The sequence below is a fragment of the Silene latifolia genome, chromosome 7 (genome assembly GCF_048544455.1).
Source record: "Silene latifolia isolate original U9 population chromosome 7, ASM4854445v1, whole genome shotgun sequence".
Classification (NCBI taxonomy): Eukaryota; Viridiplantae; Streptophyta; class Magnoliopsida; order Caryophyllales; family Caryophyllaceae; genus Silene; species Silene latifolia.
Window position 1 is genome coordinate 71,825,567 of NC_133532.1, and position 10,045 is coordinate 71,835,611.

General features: G+C 37.3%; 1 long non-coding RNA gene across 5 annotated transcripts; it reads left to right on the plus strand.

Moving 5' to 3' along the window:
• Positions 1–3,752: 3,752 nt before the first annotated feature.
• On the plus strand, positions 3,753–5,983 carry LOC141591135 (uncharacterized). 5 transcript variants are annotated; one of them, XR_012520682.1, is made up of 6 exons: positions 3,753–3,793; positions 4,040–4,122; positions 5,025–5,097; positions 5,275–5,366; positions 5,503–5,675; positions 5,828–5,983. It is a non-coding gene; the product is annotated as an uncharacterized LOC141591135 (long non-coding RNA). The 5 variants fall into 5 exon arrangements; XR_012520678.1 differs by having other exon boundaries at positions 4,983–5,097; positions 5,828–5,982; XR_012520679.1 differs by having other exon boundaries at positions 4,040–4,118; positions 4,983–5,097; positions 5,828–5,982.
• The last annotated feature ends 4,062 nt before the right edge of the window (positions 5,984–10,045 follow it).

Genomic DNA, 10,045 nt, shown 5'->3' on the forward strand with positions numbered 1-10,045 from the left:
CTTCTTAAACTTTGGTTTACCTATCGCTAGGTTTGCTCGAGCTTTGCCCTTACCTTTCCCTTTGTTTGACACGACGAGAACATCTTGTTTCATGCTCCCACTGAACTTCATGTCCTTCTCGGTCTGTACGAGAAGGGAGTGCAGTTCATGGGGAGTTTTCTTCAAATCATTCATATAGTAATTCGCTCTAAATTGCGAATAACCATCGTGGAGTGAGTGAAGTATCCGGTCGATCACAATGTTCTCGCTGATCTTACAATCAAAGGTCTCCAGCTTCTCGACATTCTCAATCATGCTGAGAATGTGTGGGCTAACCGGTTGGCCCTTCTGGAGTCTCGCATCAAAGAAGCGAGTGGTATGCTCATAGGTCACGATTCTCGGTGCTTTCGAGAATTCCTTAGTGAGCGTGGTGAAAATCTTGTTTGCACCATGGGCTATGAAGCGTTTCTGCAAATTGGGTTCCATTGCAAAAATGAGTACGTTTTTAATCGCACCCGCTTCCATACAGAAATCATTAAACTTGGTGATTTCACAGACTCTAGCCGTGGGACTGGGTTTGCCGGGAGGGGCTCCAATAGATATTTGAGCTTCCGTCGTCGCCAGCGGCAGCATTCCGTAATGCCGCCTCCCGGTCTCCGGTTGGATCCATCATTCTTGCCGAGTAGACCGATTCATCCGATTCATGAAGATCCGAAGCCAGGACTCACGGTCCAATGTGGCACTTGGCATTGGGTTATCGCAGAACTGACCATTTGTTATTTTGCAGTTTAAAGAACGTGATCTACACTGAAAAAGAAAGAAAAACAAAACGAAATAAGCAACTCATCGAGGTGATTTAAGTCTATTTTAAAATTCATTTTTAAACATGTAGACTCTCGCACTTGCATAATTGATCTCCCTCAAGAATGATACAAGTGATCCCAAGACTCAATTTCTGTAAACTGATAAGCCAACTGTTTAGCTAATTCTTCCGGAAGAACTCTTGGTCGATAGATTTCTGTAAATCCTATCTATAGTCCACCACAGTCACAGGATCGTACGAGTGACCATAGTGTTGAGATAAAATAGGTCAATCGGTTCCAACTTACCCGACGTAGAAGGGGTCATATTATGCCTACCGACGAAGAAGGGAGTCATTGGAGTTTGACCTATAAAGACTATTCTCAATTTTTGTTTATACGAGGAAGATCCCATCAACTAAATTATAATTCATATTAAGTGAACGAATAACTAGCGATTGCGTGAATGAATTAATTTGGATGATGGCTTAAAATCGTGTGACATGCAAATGTCAAAGAAAACTAACTCGTGACCTCTATATGTGTCAGTTTTCATGCAATTATTAGGTGGTTTGGTTTTTAGGCGGAATATGATGCATACTATCGTTGCAATAAAATAAATAAATGAATGCAATACGTAAATAAAAATTTCCTAGTGTGGCCTATCCTAGTAAAAAGAACAAAATACAACTTTGGAATCCACCGTTGGACCCGAAAAGCTTGTCTTGATGTTCCATCTTTGTCCATGTAGCGGGAGTGAGCATCCGGTCTCCATCTTTAGTCTTCTCAAAAATTACAATTTAAAATTTACAAATATAAACCTATTTACATTCTAAATAAAAACAGTAATTAAAAGAAATAAAAGGGAGATACGAGATCTCAAAATACAACCAAGACCGTGTTCCATCATTACGGTAACACGTTCTACTAAGGCCACACTAAGTTACAACTGTTTGCTAAATAATTAAATACGTAATTAAAAGGCATTCAAAACATTCAAAATATAAACAAGAACGATAAATTAAAATGCATCAACTAAAAATTAAATTTATTCGTGACATAATTCCGTAATTATGTTAAATTTTTATCCAAACCACCAAAGATAATTAAAATTACATGACAAAACCGCTTTAGTCAAGTTAATTTTAATCCGAGATAATCCGTTACAATAAATCATGTTAAAGTAACTTTATTTTACGTGGGTGAACCGTTTCACTAACAAGCGAGAGCATAAAAACGTTTTATGCATTAAAAAGGCCGGAAAAAAAAACAAAGAAATTTTTTTTTTTTCCTTCTCTGTACTGTACGTGAACAGTACCAGGGGCCAAAAAAAAAAAATTTTTTTTTTTTTTATAAACCGGCAGAAATGCCGAGAGCTACAAGAGGCAAAAAAAAAAATTTACGCGGCTCAAAACGTGAGCAAAAAGGATCAAAACAAAACGGTTTGATAAAAACACAATTGTAGTTTTAATCTAATCCGTATAGAAATCACACTACAATTGTTAATCTTCAACATTTTGCAATAATTATCGGTTAGAATTGCAACATGTGAAGAACGATTGAATACTTGAGATCGAACGATCTAAACAAAATGTGTAGCACGCAAATCAATGTAAAAACAGAAAAACAGGCCGAGACATGAGGCCACACGGTTTTCAGAAATTTTCGAGACAAAAATTTGTGCCACACGAAATTTTATGCAATCATTTTGATGCATCTTAAACATATTGAAATGAATATCGATTTCAAAACAATATGCAATCAAAATTAAAATAAAACAATCATCACCGTGTAAACTAGACACGGATCCCAACACAAAAAAAAACGCAGCAACATAAAAATTGCCGAGACAAAAAAAAAATTGTGCCGAGTAAAAAAAATTGCAGCCGAGACAATTTTTTGAACAAAATCATCGATTCAAATATCGTTTGATGAAAATCACATAGAAAAATTTGCGTGGCCTCGCTCTGATACCACTTGTAGGGTTAGATCCGTATAAAACCCTTTCTTTATAGGATTATAACGCAAAATTTATATGTAGATTATAGTCATGAAACGAAATTAACAATGAAAACGATAAAAATTATAGAAATAACCTTCGGTCCTAGTGCAAAAGGCAATGAGAGATCAAGTTAGATCTCCTCCTAATCGTTGCACCCAAGATATCCGAGTAATGCCCTTGTGCTAGAGAGAATCCCCTAATTGCCTTACAATATCGAGGGGATTGTTTTGTGAGTTTGTGTTGGATGAGAGATCCGGGATTCAGGAGGCACAATTCCCAAAACCCTAATATTTTTTAGCAAATGAATTAGGTTAGAAGTGAAAGGAGAAAGCTCTCCTTATGGCCTCTCTAATTCGGCCAAACCGAATGGATCAAGGGGAAGTGGGCTTCCACTTCCTCTTAATTTAAACTTGTGGTCCGGTTCATAATTCGCTAAGTGTATATGACACGGTCTAATTATAAATCGTCATCGGTTATCGGATATTAAAGCATCAACCAATTACACGGATTAGTTGAATTATTTAATACGTGTCCGACAAAGACAATATCGTATAATTATATTTATCCAATATACATTAATCAAATATAAATCGCTTATATTTAATTTTACGAATTAACTGGTTAATTCGCCTTTAGCCCATGATATTTAATCCGTATTAAATATTATATCTCAACATCGCATTTTAACTAATTATTAGTCAAATAACTCAGACTAACTGGTTAGTCAAAATTGGCATCTACATGACTGTATTTTCATACCGTCACGTCACTCAAAACGTATCCTATAGGTGTGACTTTTAGGGACCAGTTGATCACCGCCATCTGTATGACAATAACGTCAAACTTATCTAGCAAGCCAACCGTTATTGATAAACGTGGATCAACTGATTATGATACAAAAGTATACCCTTTTGATCCTTTTAGAGATTTATAAGTCCTTGCACTAACTGTTAAGGACACCAACCCCAACAGAAGCAGCCATATTTGGAGCGACTTCTGTTGAATTTTAAAGGTTAGTTGGTTCGATTCACTGCTATTTTGTGATGAATTGTTTTATTTTGCGATAAAAACTGGGGTTCATCAGCTTCTGGTTAGTTTAGGGCTTGACATTAGTGTAATTGTGTTTATGCAGAGTAAAATATTGTTGTTTAAAGGTTTTTTTTTTGTTAGTTATTTGGTCCCTTTTCCCTAGACGTGTTTTCTCTAAACTTTAAGGCAGTTGTTTTGCTGAATCTTGACAATCTTATGTTGATTACAGGCAATAACAGTTTCATTGATGTACTGAGGGATCAAGTATTTAAGCCTTCTTTGTCTACAATTTTATCTGAGCATTCAAAGTAGGTAATATCTCTGTTTGGAAGTTTCTTTTTGGCATATTATAAATCTCTTCTGTTTGCAATCAACCCAAGGTATTATAAATCTCTAAATTTATTCCGTTACACCTATGTCCATGATGTCCTTCTAGGGAGCACCTCTGCAAGCAGTTTTCCGGCTTTATCTGATCTATAAAAAAAATGTTGAAACAATCAAGTCTCAACTCCATCATTTTCTCTAAGCTTAGGAACAAAAGAATGCAGCATATCGCTATATCAGTATCAAGCAGCAAAAGAGAAGTCATGAAACGTATGTCAATATTTCTGAAAGGGTGAAATTTTGGGTGTGCCCAAGTAAAATAAAAATTCTGTTAAAAGTGTCATGTGAAGTCCTAAACCGTCATGATTCGAAATTTTGTAAACATCTTTTAACCTTGACAATTATAGAGATTACCAGGACACAATCCAGACAAATTTAAGTGAGACTAGGTACATCCAAAATCTGCTCTACTGAATGTCCAATCTATAGTTATAGTCTTTGGACCTGCTCAAAAACCGAGCAGAACAAATTGTGATAGACTTCAATTATTTGTGCATGCAAGAAACTATAAGCAGAATTGGACAAATTTGTTACAAAGAGAGTCAAGAAGTTGCACTATCTTTGAATATGGAGTAGGATAAAAAATTTACCCCAGAGAGATAAAAGGGTCCTGCGTGAACAGAACTAATTGTGATAGACTTCAATTATTTGTGCATGCAGAAACTACTAGCAGAATTGGACCGTGTAGCATGGAGAATCAATTGGATACAAACAAGACGTCTAAGTCAATATAAGAATTTTATGATCATGTTAATTTAATCTAATGCACCTGGAAGCTGCTTTCTCAGGCTCATAACAGTATCACCAACTGATACAGTTTTATCAAGCAGCAAAGAAAATGCTTGAATATCAGTTGAGCTGTGCTATTGTGGCTGTAGAAAATAGACCAAAGGGGATCTTAACGTAAGTATCTATAATAATGGTAGCCATCGCTATTCAGTTTTCAGTATGATGTTTCTTTGCTATTAAATGAACATGTGGTAGGTTCCATGTGCTGAATTGTTTTATTTTGCGATAAATTTAGTGCCAACTTAATAGCTGAACAATATCACCGATTTGATTACTGTCCTGTGAATGCAGATTTATGCAATTATGGAATAAACGTTCATTGGTTCAAAAGAGAATGATGCCGGATTAGAGACTTAAAGTGGTTGACGGTGTGAGATTGTGAGGTAATAATCGATTTCAAAGATTAACTCTGCATATTGAATAGTCCATATCATTTTGTAGCAGTATCAATTTTTGGTTGGTGAACCTTCATCGTACAAGAATTCAGTTTTTAGTTAGTTTCATTTTTCCTTCATGCAGGAGCTAGGCCGGTGTGATTAATTCGAGTTTCGGTACAAATACGAAGAATTCGACGTCAAAGTTAACTCGAAGATAAAAGATTAAGATTGTGATTAGTCTATATGAATATGAGTATAACATTAAGATTGGTTTATTTAATTTCTAGGGTTCCGCTATTTCTCAATCGCCTCACTGTAGATATCTCATTTTTTCGTTTTTTTTTTGCTACTTCCATTTAATTTACTTTATTACTATAGTTTTATCTACTTTATAACTATAGTTTTTTTTCTTAAATTTCTAGGTCTTACTCAATTAATTTATTTTATGGGTATGTGAATTGAATTAGTGAAGGAAGCAACAATGGCGCCATGGCAATACCAAAGTTTGACAAGGAGATTGTGACGAAGCGTGTGAAGCAGTTCGAGAGGCATCACTGTTGAGTTTGTGATTCTCTATCTTATATTAGTAATAAATATGTCGTGATTTTCTTCTTTTGGTATAATTTGTACTATTAAATTTCAGGATAAAAAATGGTGGATTTGTTTTTGGCCTGGGAAGGCTTAATATTCACTTGCATTTCACTTAAGGTAAGCCTTCTTGATTTTAATTTCCCACATAGTTGTTTATTGACATAATCCATCATAATCAAGCTAGGATTTATTATGTACCGATTGTTTACCGTATTTGGTGAATTCAACAACGATATTACATTCTATCCTTGCCACGGTTTTTTTCCTATGTCTCCAACTCCTATTATGTATTATACAGAGTACTATTCTTTGTGGTTTAACATTAATTAATTCATGTTTTTTTAATATTTTTGTCCTTATGTTATTGATTGGATGATTAGTGGGAGTGCATTGTGTAACACCCCCATACTCCAAGTGCCTTACCAGGACCACTCAGGTATGAAGATATTACCATCTCGGTTACCCGAGGCAATGATAATCAAATAAACAATAAAGAAACAACGTTTAAATAGAAATACTTAGTGAAGGGTTACAATTCTCGAAACCAAAACCAAAAGTATAATACATGTTCTCAAACCGATCATTTCATCGTTCTAACCGAAATGTAAAGAAACTACTAAGCTACAAACGGAAGACTTCTATCATCATATCGTGGCAATCCCACTATCCCAAGTACTCATCTCATACCGCTCAATATCGCTCACCATCCCCGAATGGATCACCGCAGTTTACAAAACAACAACCGGGGTCGTACTAATCACACAACTCAACATATATCAACAATAAGATAAAAGACAAATGCCTTAACATCACACACACAACCACACCAATTCCAATAATCTCAATCACCCCGTCCTTGGACCATTACGCAATGGGGGACCGCAGCCGTACCCACCAAATCCCCGCTCCTCATAATGAGCGATAACCCTGTCCATTAATGTGCACATCCCTTCTGTGGCGGGTTCCACAGAAGGAGAAACTAGGGCGTGAAGCCACTCCCGCAAGTGACCTCACTCAGCCGAGGACACGCCTCGAGAACCATAGACAACAATCACAATCACAATCACAACCGTCACAATACAATTACTATATCAAACAATCAATCTCAACACATCAACAATCATCCCATTATGGGACTAATACTGAGTAGGAAATCCTACCTGGAAAGCACACTATCAGACGATCTCTACAACTGTATCAAAAAGTTTCCTCTACGAAACCTCCTCCTATCATACAACATACAAATGCTACCAAATCACATACTACTCAAAACCCCCAAATCCCTATATTAGGGTTTAACCAAAACAAAGGAAAGACAACAAAAAGGGTACATAGATCTTACCCTCGACGCAAGGATCTCAACGGTATAACCAACAATGAGAACCGACCTTCCAAACTCCGGGATTTGCTAACGATGCGATTAGGATTAAGAACGTACTTGATTTCTCTCTTTAACAGTAAATTAGGTTTTGCAAAAGTGTTTAGAATAATGACGACGAAGGTTATATATCTTAATCGCATAATTAACTAAACCCGAGAAAAACTCCCCGTAAACCGGCTACTCGATCGAGTACCCAAGGTACTCGATCGAGTACCCCCTTACTCGATCGAGTATCCTAGTTACTCGATCGAGTACCCAACAGGTCAGAAACTTTTCTAAAACGCAACTTACCCTTACTCGACAGAGTAAGGCCTACTCGATAGAGTACCCGAAGACTCACAAAAACGGAGTATTACACATTGGTCTAAGTTATATCGATTACCGAGTTTCAAAAGACGACGTTGAGTTTCCACTCACTTTTATTGTCCTGACTATGCTAACTTATTCCGGTGCACTATTGTGTTCTGAACCTTTCTTTGTAAAAAGGGTGTATTTGTTTTTTTTTTTGGTGAAATGTAAGAATATATAAATCACGAAAAAAAACCGGTTCCAAATACAAGAGATTAGCCCACTCAAACTGAGTGGACTAGCCTCCAACTGATCACGGCCCAAAGCCTTACAATTACCCAAAAGACAACAAAAGGAAATAGAGAAATCTCAGACCAACAAAACAAATCCTCATGTCTTCATCTTCAACCTCAGACTTCCCCAATTCGATTTCACTTCCTACCTGTCAACAACTCCAGCCAGCGACGATCCCCGTCCCCAGCCTTGGTGAACTTCATTCCTCGCATTCTAGATTTGATTTCCTCAACTATATCACGAGCTACAGCTTTCGGGGTAAGTAATTTAAGTTCAAACTTACTTAAATTCCTTTGTCGCCAAATATGATACATGGTAGCATTGATAATAGCGTTGATCACATCCTGTTGCAGAGAGGATCCCCGCATGTTCAATCTCCAAGTCAGTAGATCCCGAGAGGGGAGATGAACCCGAACCCAGGCGCTGATGATATCCAGTATAGCGGTGCTATATGCACATTGGAAGAAGAGATGTTCATTATTTTCGACTCCATTTTCACAAATGATACAGGTATCATCCTCACTGATCCCTAATTTATGCAGCTTCTCTTTCGTATTTAAGCTATTATGATGGTAAAGCCAGGAAAGCATGCTGTGTTTAGGTATCGACCAGTTAGTCCAGACCAAATTCATCCACTCTATTTTGTCTCCTTTAGTTCTGAGGAATTCATAGCCTTTCTTGATAGTGTATTCTCGACCTTTCTGATCCACCCATTCACCGTGATTATAGGCATCTGCTAGTAAAACCTTAACTTGGCAGATTTTTCTCCAATACCAACTAGAGTCATTGGAGGGAGAATAATTCTGCCAGGTTGTGCCTTTCAGGTAAATATGGTTGATCCATTTGACCCATAGGTGGTCAGGTTTAGCATGGATCCACCATACCAGCTTACCAACTGCAGCCTTGTTCCATAGTAGATCATTTTTAAGTCCCAGTCCTCCTTCTTGTTTGGGTTTGCAACATTTTTCCCATGAGACCAAAGGAGATCTGATGTAGTCCACTCTCCCATCCCAAAGGAAAGTTCTACATATAGCCTCAATCCTTTGGATGACACCTGTGGGAAGAATAAACATGGCTGCCCAGTAATTGTGGAAAGTTTTTAGGACTGCCTTGACCAGAACTAGCCTGCCTGCATAAGATAGCTTTCTAGTACCCAACCCTCTAATTTTGTTCACAATTTTATCAATCAAGGGTCTGCAATCATGTGCATTTAGTCTAGTAGTCTTGATGGGAACCCCCAAATATTTGAAAGGCAAAGTTCCTTCTCTGAACCCTGAAACCTGTAGAATCTCATTCTTTAGATGATCCTTCACTCCATTAAAATAAGCATTTGACTTGCCCTGACTCATCTTGAGGCCCCGATGAATTAGAGAAAGTAGCAAAAGTTCGAGAATAGTCATTATGGAAGGGGCATCTCCTTTGCAAAATAAGAGAAGGTCATCCGCAAACATAAGATGAGTAAGTTTTAATGGTTTGCAAAGAGGATGATATCTGAAATCATATCTGTCTGTGGTGTGAGCAAGAAGTCTTGAGAGATAGTCCATGCAAATAGTAAAGAGAAGTGGAGAAAGTGGATCTCCCTGCCTCAGACCCCTTTGACCTTTAAAGAAACCAAACATGTTCCCATTGAGATTTAGAGAGTAACTTGCAGTAGTGACACATTGCATAATCCATTCTCTAAATTGAGTGGGCATATTGATAGCTATAAGCATCTGTTCCAAAAAGCTCCATTCTATAGTGTCATATGCCTTTTGTAGATCAATCTTGAACAAGCATCTTGGTGATACTGCCCCTCTACTATAAAGCCTGATTATATCTTGACAGATAAGAATGTTTTCCATTATGCTTCTCCCTTGTATAAAACCCCCTTGATTAGGAGCAATTACCTCAGGCAAGACCCTAGCTAACCTTTTACAAATCAGTTTAGAGATGCATTTGTAAATTACATTACAACAGGCAATGGGTCTAAATTGTAGGACTGAAGTAGGCCTATCCACTTTAGGTAGAAGTGTGATAGTAGTAGCATTCAGTTGTTTCAATAAAGAACCTGAATTGAAGAAATCAAGAATTGCATCACATATGTTGTAGACACCTCGTTTCTGCACCTCTCGCAAACCACCCAGTGATGATT